Raw genomic sequence first — 20,627 nt, forward strand, 5'->3', positions numbered from 1 at the left:
TTGGGAAAAGAAGCTAGGAGCCTTGCTTATTGGCTGGAAGTTTCCACTAACTTTCTTGAGAATTCCAGTCATGCTAAAAATACCGTATCTGTATACCTATGTGGCAAAGCTCATCCTCTTTTCCTAGTAGGATGCATTCTTTATCCAGCGTAGACCTCTCACAGTTGTATCATGGTGTTTATGACGTTTTTGGCACAGGTTCCTTCTCAGTTCCGTTCTGTAGAGTGCTTTGGGCATTCCTGAAGGTAGGTGTTTCAATATTCAGTTAACCTCCTCCTGAGAATGTCACTGCTTCTTAGCATCATAACAATGTACTGTTAGTATAATGTTGTTTGTCTCAATTTAGCATAGTTACCTTTGTCTGGTCAAGAGAAATCTAGAGCAGGATCATGAGGAAAAGACTCCAACACCCATGGGGAAAAAGGGCTGGTCGGGTTTGTATGGTATTTCCTTTCCCTATGTAACTGCAGTTTCAGTTACTGCTTGACCATATTGTTCGTTTGTAGCTGTTATGAGAGGCCATTGTATTTTATTTCATTTTGTGGAGTTACTTCTCACTTCCAGATTTAATACCATTTCAGACTCACGTTAACTTGTAGATATACTACTCTCTGTACTCCAGGCTCAGAATTTGCCCATCGATAGTAATTCAGTTTTTCTGGGATCTCAGCGCACATTAGAAATGCAAAGCTTCCAAGTAATATCATGTAGGTGGGTTTTGCATTTTTTAGGTATGTATTCTCCTGTAGATCCTTTCTAAAACATTACATGTCCATGCACGCAAGAGATCCAGTTTTGCAAGCACTTTCTCACTTCTGTGTTATATTTGCACAATGTTTGTTCTTTCAAATGATAAAATTCCCTGTACATGGTCTTTTAAGATTTTTTTTAAGGTGCTTAAAGTTAATCCCTGAAGTCTGAATTTTGTGCCAGTTTGGTTTTACAATGACCTAGATCACTGGGAGCTGTGGACAGCCATGCATTCGGGAAATTCAAGCTAATGCCCAAACACAGCCTCAGGAGTTTAAACTCACATGTTTTAAAACTTTGGCCCCATTTACAGATTTTGACTTATGCAGAGGGACCACTCTGCATCCTTCCTGTGTTAGATAATGGACAATATGTAAAAAAGTTAAGGAAGATACAGGAAGGCATTTTGTGGTGGGATTTGCATATTGCCCTGCTTTTTTGTTAATACTAGGGATTGGGAATGGAAGGTGTTAGTGCCTCAAGGAAGAGAGGATACAAAGATTACTGGCTGCAGAATTTGTAGGATGAGTGTTTTCCTCTAGAGCATTTATAGCAAAAGGTACTTTGGGCTGAAATATTACGCACACTTCTAGAAGAGAAGTTGGGACAGCTGGAGGTGCAACCATAGGTCAAGTTCAACAGGGATGGATGCTGGGACATGATGGAACAGGAAAAGATGACACAAGTAACTGATGAGGTGCAGATAACTTCTGATGATGTGGATGGGGAAAACAGAGCTCCATGGAAAGGGAGATCCAAAGAAATATCCAACAACAAGGACTACCTAGCAGAAGAAAAATGGAATAACAGAAGACAGCTGCTACACAAAAGAAAACATGGAAGGCAGAATGGGAAAGAGGAAGAGAGGATGATAACGCTGATGTAAGAAAATAAGGTATGGGTATGAAGGATAGCTGCGGATTGGAACCAAAGGGAGAAAATAGACAACACACATCTGGTTTTAAAGAGAAATACAGATGAGATGAAATGAGTTTCAAACAAATGGAAGAACCCTCTTCAGGCCCTCATGGAAAATAGGCGGATTTGTGTGATTGGTATTCCTCACTGTAGAAGACTGCTACAAACTGGTTTTGTCTCGGCATTGCCAATGTCGTCTCCTCCTGGCCTCTGAAAAAACTGCCACAACAACCTGCAGGAAAGCACTTGTGCGTGGACCAGCAAGAGAGGACTTGTCCAAGCAGGCAGCATGTATGGCACGAACTGCACATACACGGATGTGCTCTGCACATGGGCAAATGCCCCTATAAAAGAGCAGCACATGCTCCTCGGAGCCCTCTTGCTCTCATCCTCGCCGCCTTGCTGCCGGACCTCGTCCTCGCCATGACCTCCAAGCCTGCACAGAGACTGAGCCGACCAGACATCGCTGGACATTGTTGAATCCATGGTGGTTGTAACCGATGCCCCTCCCTGCACTCCTTTCCTCGACTGCTGGGATTTTTCCACTTTGCTTCTTTGTTTCTTTCTCATGTCCTCCCCCCGCTGCCGCCCCTGCCTGACCTCCGATTCCTGGTTCACCACAATAAAGTTTACAAGGTTGCATGGCATATGACTCCCTTTATGTCTTAATCTCATCCCCTGGGATTGCATCAAAAACCCTCCCGATATTGGATTGGGACACTCACTAAGAAGAATCAACAGGTTTGTCACTAGAACAGGCCCAGAGGACAAAAAGGCATACTGGTTTTTAGGCTCTGGGATGCATGGAAGTAGAAATAAACTGGCAAAAAGTCGTTATGGTGGGAAAAATAAAACCAGCATTGCTATGCTACCACTGGGCCAGCCAGGTAGCATTCTGAGAGAAGCAAAGCAGGGGACCGCAGTGGCACTGCTCTTTTCTAGTGAAAGAGAAGTTATGATAGCATAAAGAACTGGGCTACTGGCATGGTTTGTGGGTTCCAGCTTGTGGAACTAGGTTGGTAATTGACAAGGAAAGTTTTACACAGATATGTGCAGAGAGAAAGTTGAGAGACACTCATGTAAGCTCCAAGACTTGTTTCATTTCACAGCAACAGGGAAATTAGGCAAAGGGTAGCAAAAATGCAGTTGAAGGGTAGAAAGTTATTGTAAAACTAAAGAACACCAAAAGAATAAAGAGAAAGTATTAATAATGAGTAGAGTCACAGTCAAGTGGGTGCTTCAGCTAAATATTATAGAGAAAAAAGAGGCGTAGTAGAGGAGCCAGATGAACTGAGAAATACCTGTTGAAGCGTATGCAGTATTCAGAGAAGAAAGCAAGGTAAATGCACCGGGCAGGCATTATATGTTTTCAGATGCAGAATGCTGTAAAACAATGAGAAAAAGGAGCATGCATAGAATACAGTAGATATTTGATCTGGGGAAGAGATTAAGAAAATTATTCTGTAAACAGATCTTGAAGATCGGTTTTACATTTTGAGAGTGTTCCCTTTAACATTGAGGTAGAAATAATTTTACTAGGCATTATGTTGGGGACATTAATTTCCTTGACACAAACTGGAGAGCAAATGCTATTGGTAATTTTAAGACCACCAGTAGTGCGTTGTGATGAGAAAAGAACAATGCAGCACATTAGGGGATGGATTTTATTTGGTATTTTCACTATTGAAAGTGGTACAAAAGTCTGGAGGATGATCATGAGGCTTCGTGATGCCATAAAGTGAAAAGGCATTGTCAATATCCAGCAGGATCAGACTGGTCATAAAGTGAAGAGGTATTGCCAGTATCCTGCAGGATCAGACTATCATATGACAAGCTTTGGATTACTTGGAGAATTACAATGCTAGATAGAAATGGGTGAATGTTACGAGGAAAATGTAGAAGTATTTTAGTAATAAGCCAGGGGTTCATTAGCTGAAGACAATAGACATGTTGAAACATGTGTATGTGCTAACCTAAGGCTGAGAAGAATGAAGAAGACTGGCTGATCGCAGGACCACCCCGTAATGTAGATGCTGAAGAAGGCACAAGCGACTCTCGGACGTGTGAGGTGAGCTGTTTCTGAGAGAGGGAGAGGGAGGCAATCTTCGGCGCCCGCTGAGCTACTGCACTCACCTGTGTTCAGGGAAGTGAGCTGCCCTGAAACAGAGAAGGGGTGCTTGATTGATGGGGAGCCAAAGACTCTGCTTTGTGAGAGAATTTAAAATAAATTCTCAAGAAGAACACTGAAATGGAATGTCTTAGTAAATACACTATGTGTTCAAATCAAACTGGGAATGAGAAGAAATATTTTAGCCACCAGAAGTGAAAGATGGTGAAACAGGCATCCTAGTGCAATAGTGCAGGCAAGACGCTAACAGCTTTTAAGATGGTAGTGAATGGGAGCTGTCTGGCATGAAGGGGACTCAGTCACCCAGATGTTCCTGTCCCCCAGCAGTCAGCCAGGACCCCAGCTCCACCTGAGGGTCCTGGAGCTCAGGACAGGCACTGGCTGGGACCCCAGGCCTGACCGTGGTCATGTTGCCAGCAGCCCTGTGCCCAGCCCGGGCCCCGCAGAGCCTGGTGAGGCTGTCTGGATGGACTCCAGCCCTGCCACCTTCCCTCACCACCTCCAGTGATCACCAGGGCGTTGGCAGTGCTGTCACTCTACCATGGTGCTTCTTGGGGGCTGCAGGCCTGCACCTGCCCAAAAGCCACTGCCTGGACTGTGTGGGGGTTGTCTGCTGCTCTGGGCTCATTCTGAACTGGGCAGCCCCACTTCGGCTACTCCCTGGCAATTCCCTTCCATCCTTAGGGATACCTTCCTAGAACAAGGCAAACACACGGTGATCATGTAATCCAAGGACTGTTAAAGAACCTGTGATGGTATTGACCCAGGTCTGGATATCCTAATAAAAGTGATAATCACTAAGTAATTATGCAGTGGTTGTGCATGGCTGTCTGTAATTCACTGGCTGTAATTTCTTTAGTGGCTTCACAGCCTTGCTAAGGAGATCAATATCAGTGTATGTATTTTCTGACTGGGGAAAGAGCAGCTAGGTAAAGCAAAGTGGAGGCAGACACTGAAGCAGAACTGAGCTCTTCCCATATCTGCTTGGAGTCTGTCCAACATCTGCTTATAGACACTTCAGAAAAACTGCATTTCTTATGGTGGCCTGTTTTACACTGAGTAAAAAACAGGTCTATAGACAGTACTAATGCTTTTCCCAGTGCCTAAAATGTTAAATAACCTGTCAGTGACATCAGATTTCAGTTTAAAAGATGCTCATTTTTGATGACAATGCCTAGAATCGAAGAGTAACAATTGTGTTGGTTATAATACTGAAAATATCTTTCAAAAAGTGTAGAACAATCAGTCATTGTTCTAATGGCCAAATTGACCTGGATGGTCCCAGCAAAAGAAGCTAGTCTCTCTATTTGTTTGAAACTCTTCTGAATGCTCATTTCTCTTGCATTTTCATGAAGGCAACAGTTTTTCCTGACTCTTCCACTCAGGGAACTAACTTTTCTCCGGTGCTATAATGGGGGACTGTGAAACATTGCATCAGATCCTGTGACTGGAAACAGGCATCTCTCCTGCTGAGTGACACAACATATCGTCCATGTCTTGTACGTGGTTAAAAGTAAGAGCTACATCCATTAATTTGCTTGCTGATGCCAGGGATGCTTCACTTGCATAATGATTCAGTGTTAGGGAGTACATCCCCTGAATTGCATTTTTTAAAAAATCTGCTCACGATGTCTTGTGCAAGGACTCAGTTGATTAAGTTTTCAATTTCTTTAATGGGCTAAATATCAGATCCTTTGGTAATTTTAATGAGTGTAGCTTTTGGAATGGCTTATGACAGCTGACAATCTGTCTCTGTCTCTCCTAATAACATCTAACCTCAGTTCACTCTGGTATTCAAAATGCTCCAAATAGATTATTTTTAAAGTTCTTACAAGGTGAATAGGCTCCTAACATACAATTACGCAAGACAAATGCTGTACTTACCAAATTTTTCTGGCTGAGTTTGATACCTCTGAAAACTAACATTTATAATACAAGTGTTGACAAAACCTTTAAATATGTAATTGTAGTAGAGGAGTTAGACTAAATATATTAGCATGTATATGAGAAGATTGAATAAAATTGTAGCTTTTCGACAGATGAAAGTCAAATCCTGTAAAGAGAAAACCAGAGTCTTTGTACTGAAGTATGACATCCAGGGCAACTTTTTCAGATATATGGAAAGCTTGACCTAGAACAGGCTTGGCTAAATCCTCTGTTGCTTATGAGGTATAAAGAGAATTTAAAATAACCAGAGCAACCAGCAGAGGTTTTCCTGCTGCAAGGGAATCCTCTGCCTGCAGGAAGGTCATGGCAGTATGGAAGTACCTTGTGCACGGGTCATGTTTTCACCCTTGAAATAAATCAAAATCATTTGCCATACGTGGACAGTCACCAGGCTGACACTGAGGTATGTTTGCTGAGGCTCTTCATTCAGTGGAAAAATAAAAAGACCTACTGCTAAATATAAATCTCCTGGGATTAGGGAATTACAATCCACCTTTTTTTGCAGCCCTTTTCTCCACCACTTCCAAATATAGACCAGCTAGAGAGGAAAATCTAACTCTTAGTTAAAATGTATTCAGTACACAAAATTGGTATGTGCCTATGTACTGGTATGTTAACCACTTTGCATGCTTTACTGGGACTTTTAGACATATGTACTCAGACAACTATTTATATGCTGGGATTTCTCACGTAATTTAGGGGTAATGAAGCTCGTACTCCTAGTTTAAAAATGTAAATCCATTTATATAAACATGTGCAACCAGTATGGAATTCTGTACGTATGACAGAACCGAAACCAAGAGTGAATGAACTAAGATGAACAAAGATAAGTCTGATAGTGTATAACCTCAGCAATGTTCTAGACAAAAAGCACCAGAGATTTTAAAATAAAAAAAGGAAATGTTTGTGTTGGATGGTCTGGAAAGTATATAATGATACCAGCAATGCCAGTTTCTTCATTGTGTAGTAGCCATGCACATCCCAAATTTCCTATGAATATCCATCAATGTCCCATGTTAAAACAAACTGACGTTCCCATAATTATTCTATTCATAGTGTTCTTGAACACACATGTGCATTTATATGCAGACAAGTGTCTATGACCTATGCTTTCCCTTGTTAAAACAGAAAATATTTACATTTCTTAAAACAGAAATATTTACATTTGACTGTCTCCTTTGTTAAAATAGTTTTCTACTTCAATGTCTGAATGTTGAAATTTTTGAGAAACTGTATGAAACCAAAACATCACGTAGCCACACTTGATGTCTTATGAACAAAGATTGTATTTTTATGTCCAAAGATTTTTTGTGATGTCACTGATATGACATGACTTGGTTAGAACAAATTTGGAAGGTGGTCTTATAATCCTCATTCTATTCATTAAAACTTCAAAAGAAACTAGCAGGCATTTGGGATGAATGACATCACAGGACCAACTTCACTCAGATGTCATTTACCTTCGGGTGCCATTTTGCTGACATAGATGGTGATTTGGATTTACCATTACCTTGTAGCATGTCAATACTGAAATTGTAATTTGCACAAAAATTATTTTTTCTCATATATTTAACATAAGAATAATATTAAAGATGGAGGAAGTGGTAGGTTATCCGATGCGCTCCCACTCCCTTGCATCTGGAAATTTCTTTCCAGAAAAAAAGTATAGAAAAAAAAAAGAATGAAAGCATTTGTGGCAAGTGTTTTGCAAAGTGTAAGTGGTGGAAGATGAATCTGAATGAGGAAGTAAGACAGGGCACAGAGGAGACTAGGCAGGAAGCTAAGGTCCAGAAAGTCTAGTATGAATCCCATTTTCTTGTTGAAATAACTACTATTTGCAGCTAAGAATGCTCATCAAGTTCCAAATATTTGGCTGCGGTTCTCTTTCCATAAACATTGGAGTCACATCATACATGACTACAGGGCTCAGCCACACCTCTTCTGCCTGTGCCTCAGAATCCCTGCCTCTGGTGATGCAGCCAACACGACAGTCCAGAACACTCTCCTTATCATTCCTAATTCCTCCTTTTAAAGTTTGTTTTGGGGCTGCAACAGGCAAAGTCTTTCCCCTGTCTCTCTCCAGTTCAGAGTTGCTGACCTCTCTGGGCATCAGCAGACCAGGTCTTTCTTATGCTTCATGAGAGCATGAGCTGAATCTATGTGTTGCTAGAAATAGCTGGGGAGGTTTTAACTTTGAAGAAGGGTTTGAAGCTTTAGGGGCTATCTCCACCCTGTTGACCTATTTAACCTAAACAGATTGCCAAAGATTCAGGGATGCCAAAGGTTGTGCTAGCTAGTTCCATCTGGGTCTCCCACCCAAACAAAAGGGTGGAGAATCCCAGACGCAGTGTGATTCAGGAAGGCCAAAAACCCTTGAAGAGTCCATGAAATTTTTTTTTTTTTTCATTTTTTAAGCCAATCCAGAAGAAGCAGCACATCCTTTTTGCCTTTAACTCAGGCGCAAGAGAAATTTGAATCACCATTAAAAGTGAAAATTCTGTGTACCTGATCTTATTGTTGTTTTTTTAAGCAGAACCTTAGTGGTGTAGTGGAGTTTTTTGATTAAAACAGAGTTCAGTCTTGGTTGTTTGCATTTAAACGTGCATGGTAAAATGTAGTGCCAGCTCTTTGCCTGTATGTTGACAATGTATATGCAGGTAGTGTTACTTGTAGTTACTGTGTGAAAAGCGAATCTTGGGAGGTACCTGCTTGTACTGATAGCAAGAGAGTCTTCTGACTTCTCTGTATTTTAGGTGTAACATGCATATAAAACTTGGCTTGTCACCAGTGCTAATTGACAGGCTTTGCCAAAATGGACTGCTCTCATGCCTTCCGTGATAACTGTTGGAGGAATCCTAGGAAGCATTTCATTACACCACAGATATCCTGACCAGCAGTGCAGCAAAAACCTTTCTCTAGAGCATAGTGGAGATGGGTAGTTACAGATTACCTGTTGCAGGTTTTCCTTATTCAGATATCTGCTGGTTTGGGCTGGGATAGAATGAAATTTCTTCATGCTTACTTGTAGGGCGCTATGTTTCAGATTTATGGTGAAAATGATGTTGATAACACTGGGACGTTTTGGTTACTGCTGAGCAGTACTTACACAGCGTCAAGGCCTTTTCTGCTTCTCAGACTGCCCTGCCAGCAAGTAGGCTGGGGTTGCACAAGAATTTGGGACAGCTGACCCCAACCGACCAAAGGGATATCCCACACCATACAGGGTCATGCTCAGCAATAAAAGCTGAGGGGGTGGAGGTTGGCAGAGGCTGCCATTTCTTGGGAACTGGCTGGGCATCAGTCGGTTGGTGGTGAGCAATTGTTTTCTTTTGCATCACTAGTTTTCCTTAGTTGTCAATTTTTTCCCCTCTAGTTTTTCAAGTAATTAAACTGTCTGAATCTCAGCCCATGGGTTTTCTCACTTTTACTCTTCTGATTCTCTCACCCATCCTGCTGTGGGGGTGTGAGTGAGTAGCTGCGTGGTGCTTAGCTGCCTACCGGGGTTAAACCATGACAAGATTTGAACTGCCACATGAGCCCATTTGCCTCTCTTCTGAATCCCTGGAAATCAGTTCAGAATGTGGTTTGGGTACTTACCATGAATGTGCATCTACAGTGCTTAATTGGTCTTGTTTCTGCTCTGCTGCACTCCTAACCGATTTTATTCCAATAGTAGTGGAGAAAAAGAATAGATAAAGTCGATGAAATTCGTCTGACTAAATATAAACATCTACAAGAAAAATAATCACTTTTGGCTCCCTTTGTAGTCAATGGAGAGAAATAAACATTTGTAGAGTATGATTCATCTCATTCTGAGGTAGATGTCTAAACTAGTTTGAATGAATCATGTCCTAAAAATGCCTGATTCTCTACATAATGAGAGCCGCTGGTGACAACTTCAGATGTAGGTTTCTTCACTTTAGAAACTCTTATCCAAAGGGACATGAAGTGAATCTCACCTCAGCAGATCCTAAGAACAGATAAACTACCACATAAGACCACACCATCTAGCTTAGTACCACCAATGACTGATGACTGAGACAACATACTTAAAGAATAGGACAAGTATTATCTTTCCTTGTTATGCTCTCACAACTTCTAGAAGTCAGCAGATTACAGTCTCAATGTGCCAGAGGTTTTCACCCAGTCGTTGCTTACTGTAGCTATTAGTGATATCTTCCATGCATTTCTCTAAGCCAGTGAATTAATATATCCCACTAACCCTCCCCAGCATACTCTCCTCTGAGGCTTCAGGATTCTTGTCCAGGATTAGGAGTGTCCTACTAGTCCTAATCTGTCCATGTATGGAAACTGTTTCAATCCAATTACTCTGATACTTTTCTCTATGTTTTCTCTATTTCTATTATATCCTCTGGGAACCAGAAATGCGTGTTGTATTCAACACATACGTACTGCATGGACCATATTGATGTATTTTGTTCTCAGTTGCTTTCCTAATATTTCCTAATGTTCCAGCTGTCTTTTTGACCACTACAGAGCATTACACTATTTTTCTAGGTAATTATTCACCGTCACTCCAGAACTGGTTTCCTTCACAGTGAGAATTAATAAATGAATGAACCATAAGGTACTTTTTCCTGTGTACATTGCTTTACACTTGTCAATAGTGAACTTCAACTTCCATTTTCTCTCTTAGCCCTGGGATATTCTTAAATTCTTCTGCAATTCTTTGCATTTGTCTTGATTATGGCTACTCTGATTTATTTTATATGATATGCAAGTATTGCTGCCTTCTTGTTCATCCAGTTTCTGTGTAAATGTGTTAAACAGAACAGACTCCAGAATAGAATAACACAGGACAACAGAGATATACTCCTATAAAAAGTGACTTCTCAGCCTCAATTTTTGCTCTCTATATTTTAAGAAGTTGTTTATCCTGTAACAGCTTAGTTTTTTTAAGTTTCTTTAATATAGGATCTCACCAAAATCTGTTAAATTTTATGATCAGTCTTTGCCAGTCAGAGATTAAAAGGGTTTTTTACCACAGAGAGAGAAAGTGAGTTGTGAAATATACATTGTATTAGCAGAGAACTGGGATATTAGGTAGTGGAGGAAAAGCATGGAAGATCATTTTATAATAAGTAACAAAGTATTCTGTGGAAAAGGGAGAGAACGGGGAAAAATATAATTCATCGTACAATAAATTAGTTTAAATAGGTTGCGATTCTAGTACTTGGAAAGAGCAAAAATCAAAGAAGGAATCTTCCCTCTCCCTCTGTTTCAAGACTGCTGTTTTAGTCTGCCTGCTTCTAATGTGAAGCTGTAGCACACCATGCGAAGTATAAATATGGATTCCTTCAGAGGTTTGATGACATGTTGTTGGAAGACAGAAACATGTTTCTTGCAGATTTGTGAATTCTGTGTGTGCCAGTGCATTGGGGACCATGCCATAGATCACAGTTCAAAATTGCCAGTTCACTCTATTTATTTACCTGGGTTAATAGAAGCAAAAGAATATTGAACTGCAATTAAACTGAACTTGGAAAAGGATTTATGAAACCTTGTCAACTGTGTTATCCAACACAATGCCATTTGTGGGAGAACAAAGGTTGTTCACTTAGAATATGTTGAAACCATAAGTGAAATCACCTTACAAATATTTTTCTCCTTGAACGGATAACATCTGACAGACGGAAAAGCAATGCCTAACCTACTATTAACCATTACCAGGTTACCATTATAGTTAATTAGCAAGGCATTACCCATAATCCTCTGAAGACAATAATTTTCTGGCTGTCACCCAGGCCTGCTGCAGTATAGGCTCATTGACTGCAGAAGGCTGATGAGTTTTTTTCCTGCAAGAAGCATGTTGTGAAAGAAGCCTGGTGAAGGTGAAACATATGTTGTTACTTCAGCTTTAGGAGACAAATTTGATCACACGAGCTGGTGGCACTTCTGGTGTTCATTTCAATGTCAGAGAAATTTCTGCATCAATTTTTGAAACATAACTCTATATACTAATTGTTTTTGTTCTTTGGCACATACCTAAATTTAACAAGGAATGAGTTTGAAACCTGTGCCCTTGTTGAGAATTCATCAACAGATCATGAAAATCAGGTCACAGTTTGAAAAAATGCAAGGTTTTTTCACTCTATGAAGAGAAGAGTTTAACATCTTCATCAAAGATCTGGATGATGGGGCAGAGTGCACCCTCACTAAGTTAGCTGATGACAGAAAACTGTGAGGAACGGCTGATATAGCAGAGACTCTTATTGGACTCCTCTAGAAGGATGACCTGACTGTAATGCTGAACATGTTTATGTGGGACATGTATGTTTCCTCTTTGGACTGCGCCGATATGACCCACTGCCTGACCTGGAAGATCCTAGCATTACTGTGGCAGCAGCCCATTCAACTGCTGAAATGAATGAAGTGCGATCCTTTAATCCATAATGGCATATCTTGATCACTAAAAAGGATAGTCCTTCACAGTGGTAGCTCCCAGGTAGGTAACTGGCATGTGGATGGACCATATGCAGTAGGCACGTCACCAGACTGTCAGACCTTTATCACACACATCTTGAGAACAGTCCAGCAAATATCAACACTGACCACTTCAGACAGCAAAGGAACATAAATGGAGATTACTAAGGTTCTGCTTCTTACAGGATTTCTGACCCACAGTGATAAGCTATTTCTGATGCATGTGCTGGTATATAAGTCGCCACATTTTCAAGGTGAGTTTTCAATGACATTTGATAGGAATTCTTGCTTTTCTATTCCTTTCATAATTTTGACCCATACTTTTATTTTAATAATATTCTAGCTGGTGGTGCCAGAAGAAGTGAAGATCAGAAAGAAAAACATATGCCATTACTCAGCAGTCTCATTGCTCAGCCAGGCTGTCCCCTCCATAACCTGCCTTCAGTGCTTTGCTCACTGAAACACCAATGTGCAGATTGCATAGCCCAGAACCAATGATGCATTAGAGGATCTGTGTTAGGGGGTTTCTGGAAAAGGAGACCTTATGTGACAGTCACTGCACAGGGCATGGTGGCTTAAGCATTTCCCATTTGTGGAGCAAAATTTATTAAGCAGAGAGTGTATTAACCTGGTTTTCTTCCTATCCTATCTGCCAGCGTCTAGAGGCAACAGAAGAGCCTTTGTCATGGCTTTACTGGTGACAAAGGACCCCTCTGTGGATTTTGTTGATGAGAGACACTTCGCACTCTGCAGTGGTTCATGGGTCAGGAATGGTCAGGGACAAAAAAGGACCATGTGAGAGAAGACTGTCCCGGTTAACTAAGTAGCCTTGGACATATGTTGTGCATAAGCTCACCAGGGGTTCCAAACTTAGACACCTTCTCACCAAAGCACACTGAGAGACTTCATCTGGAGAGCAGGACCTACTCAGAATGCACTGAGAAAGGCATTCCTCACAGAATTTGTCTGTGAGTGCCACCTTCATGATAAAGCTAGAGCATAAAGGCACCCTCCCCATCCTCTGTATAATAATCTAATGGTGTGAGCCTTCAGTCTGGAGGTGTAGGAAATCTGGATTCAGGCCCTCTTCATGTTAAGGCCATGTAGATTCAGAGCTCCCACAGGAGTGCCTTAATCCTTGGCTCTGGGGGAGCATAGGGGAGTGTTCTTAGTCCATTTTGTCAAAGTAAATGCAAAAAACGAGCCAAGATTCATTGGGCCAGAGAAAAAGAGGGAGATCTGGGCAATTTCCTGAAGGAGAGGGTTCCTGGACTCTTAATCTTTACTTTCGGAGAACTGTTCCTATATATTATGTCAAGAAGTCACTGGATAAAATTAACTGAATTGGAAAGAATCCAAAACAAACCCTTTTCAGGGGCCTAAGTCTTTTTGGATCTAAGCATAGATCCTTTCACTGCTAACTTTTATGGTGCTATATTGCTTTGATGGCCCTGTTGTGAATTCCCTTTGTTTTACTGTAGCAAGCATGGTGGCCTCTTGCTATAGCTTTCCTTTTGAGAACAATGTCATGACTGTGAGCTGCGCATGTACATGCAGAAAGTGTGGTGCACATTTTAACCTCACTTCCCAGAGCAGAGGTATTTTTCTTACTTTGGCTCACTTAGTAAGTTCACTAATGGGTGGGAGAAGAATAATGGAATCCTGGAGATCTGGCTCATGAGATACAGCTGTGTGCCATAAGTAAAGCCCCCTTTGGAGATATCATTTGGGGCCAATTTCTTTATTTTGTAGTCAGGCAAAACTCCCATTGACGTCAATGGGAATTTTCCTTCCATAAAAAATGGGGACTTCAGGTTTGGCCCTGACTTTTTGTCAGCTTGGGCCACTTCAGATATTGCCAGTATTCTGCACACGCATTGGTAGGCAGAAAGCTTCTGCAAAGTACTTAAGATATCTTCAGGCTGGCATAAAAAGGTAAAAATAAGGAAAAACAACTCCTTGGCCATCCTTTTTTCAGTATTCCCAAACGTATCCTGTATGAATAGTTGGACCCCCTCAAATGCATAAGGATAGGAGGTATTTCAAATTTAATATTTCAAAAATGCTTCAGACATCTGGTAATAGCTTGTAAATAGAAATGTTAATACAAATGCATCATATTCAGTGATATTCACAATGTGAACTGCTTACTCCACCCCAGCTTAGGAAAAGTAAATGTTATCCATTTTCAAGTAATTTTTTAAGCCAAAGTCTTTTAAGCATCTAACTTTACAGCTCTCATAAAAAGGGCATAAAAATGAAAAATGTGTTTTGCAATGAATCTGCCACTGATATAAGTGTTCAGTTAAATGGACCGTGCAAGAAAAGAGGAAAGATTTGCTACTGGGATATTGCCAGTGATATCCTTTGACACTTCTGTGGCCTCATGTGTTCCTGATCAAGCAGCACAGAGCACTGGAAAATCGCAAGCCAGAGCAGTCTGCATACATTTGCTACGCAGTCAGAAGAGGAGGCTGATTGGAAATGATTGGCACTGAACTATGGCCTTTCTATTAACTTACCTTCAACCATTTTTGCCCTTTTGTTGACACAGAACTTCACCAACCCTATTTATATGCTGGAAAACGGCATGTTTCTGCTTAGACAACAGATTCAAACTGTGTTTTTGTTAGTGGCAGCCATTTGGAGTTCTTTCCTACCACACTGTATCCCATTTCACTTTAGATCTCCCCTTCTGGATACATACAAGATTCATACTTCTGTAAAATCTAGTTACCAAATCTGGTAATTTATCATTGACATTACCCAGTGAAATATGTAACTAGTTTTAGTCCACTTCCTAAATTTGTGTGTTTTATTCCTGTCACAGAAATTTCAGTGTTCCTGATGCAATTTGGTACGGTTCCCAGTGTAAGAACCAGGTTGCCATGCATGCTGTACTGCAGGTGCGGAGACAAGAGTGTCAGCTCTGCTGTCTGTCCGTCCCTTCTCTCCAGATTCAACCCCTTCTCCTGTGGCCTCAGGATGCCTGTCCTTCTATGCACCTGGTCTGAGGATAGATGAGCATGAAATAAAGACTGGTTGTTGATCCATCTTGGCCATTGTTTAAATCCTTAGTACCAATGCATGTTGGGACTGTCACAGATCACAGAGTTGCCTCCCACCTTTGTGGTGCAGGTTCCTAGGAGGAGTAAGGAAGGGAAGTTCCAGGCAAGAAAAGACAGGAAGTCTTCTGGTGGCAGAAAGCCTGCCTGCAATCTGACCTGGGAACCAACGTTGGGTTCCCATGGTTTCTCTACTTGTGATCTTTTGATTTTGGTGCAACCTCCTGAACACTGGCTAGTGAGAGCCATTGGTTCTGGGAGACAGCTCCTCTGCCATTCCCTCACTAGGACAGTGACCGCTCATTCTGACTGAAGAAAGAGAAGGAAACCCTATGAAAAGTGTGCATAAATGTTTCCATCATCTACTTTGTCACACACTTATGCACATAGAAAAATGGATTTAGAGCATAGTAGGAGCTCTTAACAAAGAAAGTGTGAACACCAGAATGTTATAGAGACATTTTCCTCGTAAAGCTAAAAAGTGGAAGTGCATCATGAATATGTTTGCATTCTTGCCACTCACTGGCTTGCCTTCCATATGGCTGAGGTATTCCTTTTCCAGTGTTACAAATCTGGCACCACTCATAATAATTAAATTCCTTTAAAGAAAAATAAGAAAGAGAGAAAAAGAATTATTTTTGCTGTGGCCAAGGAATGCACAAACTACTGGAATGAGAATTTTATAACTGCTTAACATACTGAAACAGAGGGGGTAGAGGTTATGCCATTCTTCGGGATAAAAAAGAGTCTTATGAGGAATTCGGCTTCTTACTTGCTGTCTCATGTAATTGTATTCTCATCTGTGCAGATGCCATTTAGTTCTAAGTATAAAACTACTATATCAGATTTATTTTTCATCTGCAAGAAATCCTGTTTCCATCAGTTCAAGATTCATCTGCTATAAATGAATTTGTTTTCTTGTGTTTGAGGAAAGATATGTAGCTCATTTGTCAAACAAATGACATGTAAAGGACCCGCCACTACTCTTCCAAACATGTCCAATTCAGATATATGTTGGTCTTTGTTAGTGAAGAATGTAGTTGTTCAAGATCTGGCGCTCTTCATGGCAGCTCACTCAAGTACCATCTTCACCTGCATTGACCACTCCATCCTCAGCAGGCACTTTGTTTCCCTGCCCTGCATATTGACAGTTGATCTCTATAGTAGAGAAAATGAGACAGATCTCTATCTCACAGTCAAGTACCTTGGCAGACCTTGTGATTTTCCTCCTCAGAATAGGACAACCTTGTCCATGCTCCTTCTGAGAAAAGGCTCTGCCCTGTGCTAACCCTCGTATCATACCTTAGCATTCTCTGTGAGAGTATTAAGTGTCTCATGTCAAAACTGGGAATTATTCTAAGAATTATATTTAACAGATGATCCTGGGAAATTGTTCACACCAATATCCCAACTGTAACCTTTTTCCTAGCATGAACATAGTCCAAAATATCTAAAATCCACCCCATTAAACCTGGAACACTAAGGAGTAAGCTTGAATTGGTTTGCATGGGAAGCACATATTTTAGTGTGTTATGGGTTCTCATTGGTCCTTCTGACTTATATTGAAGTCTCATTGAATAGTGCCGTTTAGCAGTAATTTGGGAACAGAGGAAAAATGCTGACGACAAGTAAGCACACCATTAAGAAATAAAGTCAAGCCTTTGAAAATATTGAATAAGCATATCTATGTACCTTTTAAAACAAATGATGGACATCTCTCTAGACTGCTAAAAAAACATTATCTCTCCATTTTTTTCCATAACTTTATTCCCTTGTCTAACCAGCAATAATTCAGTGCAGCTGAAATTCAGGAGCTGAAATGAAATGCAACTGGGACTAATCCCAGTAAAGTTACTTACCTCATGCCAGCCAATGACTTCAGGACAACGAGTCATTTTAATTGCATCATGAGTTTCCAAAACACCTTCTGTTTCACTGACCTCTTGGAAAAGTGGAGCCTGCTTGTTGGGATAAGTCCTTTTTGTTTATTTCCTTGTTACAGTGTGTACATGTTTGTCTATGAGATGTATAGAGGACTATAAAGAGCTGAATCAACAAACTGCAGACAAAATTAACAGTGGTGTTCAGAACTAAGCAAGATGACTGGCAAACATACAATCCTTTATGATTCCTTTTCAGCCCAAGTGGGAAAATAAATAGAGATGGCACTAAAATCTAAAATAAAATTTAGTTATGATTTGCTTATTGCTACATGGACACTGTCAGAAATTAAAGTTTGGCATTCTCACATTTGTTGAAGTAAAGGGAAAATACAAATCTGTATTTGCAACTGTATTATTTTTTCCTTAATTGTTTCAGACCTTTCATGTATTGTATCATGAACTTCTTAACAGAGAAAACCAAACAATCCAATAATATAATCTGTGCAATTTCATGGCTCTAATTTCCTTTCTTGTGAAGTGGTCAAAAAGAGTGTGTTTATTTTGGTTACAGAGCATTTTGGCAAAAACTTAATTTTGGAATAATTTCCTTGACATTTAACTTCACGGTGTAAAGGAGAATGAAGAAGGAGAAAGAGCAATTTCTATCTGGAATCCCTCTATTTGGTGCTGCCACTTATTCTGTGGCAATCAGCAGCTATTCAAAACCCTCATCAGATGCAACCAGTGAACAGTATTTGCATGTCAATACATATTTTACTTTATTTTATTTTATTTATTATAAACGGTGTGGTTTGTTTACGTATGAGTTTGAGGTAACAGTTTGCAGTGATTTTAAGAAATTTTGTTTGATAAATAATCTAAAACTATTCCTTATCTGCATGAGACGTATGCTTTAGGAAATGAAAAGAACTTCAGGAGGTCACCTATTCTGAATAAGATCTTTGCAGCATCAGTATTAGGGCAAAAGTATTCCTGGAATTCCTCCTCAGCAAAAGATCATGTTTCAGGGAATCATCACTAGGGAAAAACCATGCATGGTACATTGATACACAAAATTCCTGCACAATACCTCTCCATCACACTAAATCCCACATCATCCCAGTATAACTTGTGCGATGTATACTCCTGAGTAGACCTCTGCACAGTTAAAAAAGATTTACAGAGCAGTGTTTTCTTTACTTGTCAGGAGAGTTGTTGAAAAAAGTACCCCATAACAGCAGGAATTGGGAATAAAGTGGGAATGTAGTTGCGCGTAAAGGTAGAAACCCCTAGTAAACACTGTACCCTGAGACTGACAGACTATGGACCTGTTATTAAGCCCATTAAAATTAACAGGAGCAGTTCTGACCACGAGAATGAGTGCAATTCACATACAGACTTGAGGTCAGTGAACAAGTTTGCATAAAACAAGAGAAAACTTGAAACTCTGCAAAAAAAACTTGAACTGAACCAAGCCTTTTCCTAAGGGTTCTAAAAAATTTGATTAATTGTTGAATTTTCACATTCCTCATCTTTTCCATTTTCAGCTGGGAGAAAAACTGGACAAGCGAGTATTTTGTGGCATTTTTACTGGCCTGACTGAAGCTGAAGAGGTATTAGAGGTAATCTTGTGAGAAAGTTTGACCTTGCAAGATTTCCGATTGATTTCCAGAGCCAAAAGATTCAGATACGTTTGGATAGACTTTGAACAAACATCCAGACTTCTGCATGCTTGTCTGAACTGAAGATCCAAATGCTTTGATATACCCTCCTTCCTCTCCTTGACGAATACATATGTATATTGTGCGTGTATTTGCATGTGTTATTTGTGAAACTTGGGAAAATACGTGTCCATTTAGGCTCTTGTCAGAGGGGTTTCTGGGCTGAAGTGCTAATTCATTACTGGAAATAAAAGTTGATACAAAACATAAGTGCTAAGTACCCCAGAAAGTACATTAAGAAAAATAGCTGAGCTATATGCAGTGTTCAGTCTCATTAGGAAGTGAGAAAGAGATGGCATGGAAATAATTAACTTGTCAACATAGCCATATATAATTTTCAAAGAGCACAATGTGAACACAAGATGTTGCACTGACCATTCAAATAAATCAGAAAGCTATGAATTGTTTCAGAGATTTATTGATTTAATTACCGATCATAACACAATGTGTTTGTTCTAAAGTAGTTCTATAAAAAAGGAAATACATGATCTATTTATGCAGCTCTTGGACAGAAAAGCAGATCCTTTGAAATTGGTGAGTTATGAACTGCATGTGAATCATGCATCTACTATGCAAAGCCTTTAGAAAGTTTCTATAGAGAAGAGCAGCATCAACAGGGCATATTGAATGTTAAAGATTCCAGTGGAGATCTTTTTGACCTCAGAAAAGCTGAAGATTGCTCTATGGTTGTAGTTGTCACTGAAACCTGAAACAGCAAAGGAGCACACTGACTGGGAAGATGATTTAGCAGGGGAAAATCATTGATGCTCTCAGCTTTGCACACAGACAGCACCTAAAAATAACTACCCTGCAAAATTTGTATGGAGATGGAGGCAGCCTGAAGAAAATTACCTGATGCTCCTATCTGAATATTTGCTGCATTTCAATATTTAAACACTCTGATCAGAAAAACTCATGAGAGTTAAGCACAAGCTAAAGTCTCCTGAGGCAGTTCACATGCTGAAGGTTATGCATGTGCATAAGTGCTGCCCTGGGGCAGGTCTGCGCAGATATGGAAGCCAGTATACTGGAGCGGTACTGGGAAACAGGAGCGAACAAACAGACCTATAATTATGGATAAGGAGCAAAAAAAGCAAATATCCACAACACAGTGGAAGAGAAGTCACATTGGTTAAATTCACAGTCTTACAATGGATCCCGTTGTCTAAGGCACATTTTCCTCCTCAGGACACGCTGCTGAAAAACCTTGATTAGGTTGTCCAAAGAACTTGCAAGGCATGAGAAGTCTTTTTGCCATAACAGCACAACACAGTTTACACATGTATTTAAACAATACTTGTAGTCCAGAAATGTCAAAGGTTTGATTTTCAGGGACTTGGTTCATCCAGAATCGATCCAGAGTAAGCTTGTGTGTGCTTACTGTGAGCAGTCAGAGTGCAAGGCCCAGTGAAATGGGAAATGAAGTAAGAGAATTAAGCTCAGTGTTTCAGGCTGAAAAGTATCACCTCCTGTAACGGATGGGGAACGAATTTACCAAAGCCACAAGGATTCCTGTCTACCTGACTTTTGGTCCGTGTTTTACATGCAGGGAGATGAAATTAAACATGAATGTGATTTGTTTGGGAAAAAAAAAAAACAATTTTCCAGGCTGTCTGCTGGAAAAATTAACCTCTAAATCTCTGGGATTTAATTCGGGCCTGGTTTTTATTGGTCCTTAAAGAATAAAAGTTAATACCATCTAAAATAGTGTAACCTACATCTCCCTCAGAGCTGGAATAAACAGAAATTTTAGTGATCTATAAAATTTTAT

The 20,627-nt window shown here is 40.2% G+C and overlaps 1 long non-coding RNA gene across 1 annotated transcript in view; it reads left to right on the forward strand.

Moving 5' to 3' along the window:
- Positions 1–18,762, forward strand: part of LOC142362239 (uncharacterized) — a 63,584-nt gene extending 44,822 nt beyond the window's left edge. The window contains exon 4 of the long non-coding RNA XR_012764852.1: positions 18,683–18,762. This is a non-coding gene — a long non-coding RNA (uncharacterized LOC142362239). The remainder of the gene's footprint in view (positions 1–18,682) is intronic.
- The last annotated feature ends 1,865 nt before the right edge of the window (positions 18,763–20,627 follow it).

Source organism: Opisthocomus hoazin, chromosome 8 (assembly GCF_030867145.1).
Source record: "Opisthocomus hoazin isolate bOpiHoa1 chromosome 8, bOpiHoa1.hap1, whole genome shotgun sequence".
Taxonomy (NCBI): domain Eukaryota; kingdom Metazoa; phylum Chordata; class Aves; order Opisthocomiformes; family Opisthocomidae; genus Opisthocomus; species Opisthocomus hoazin.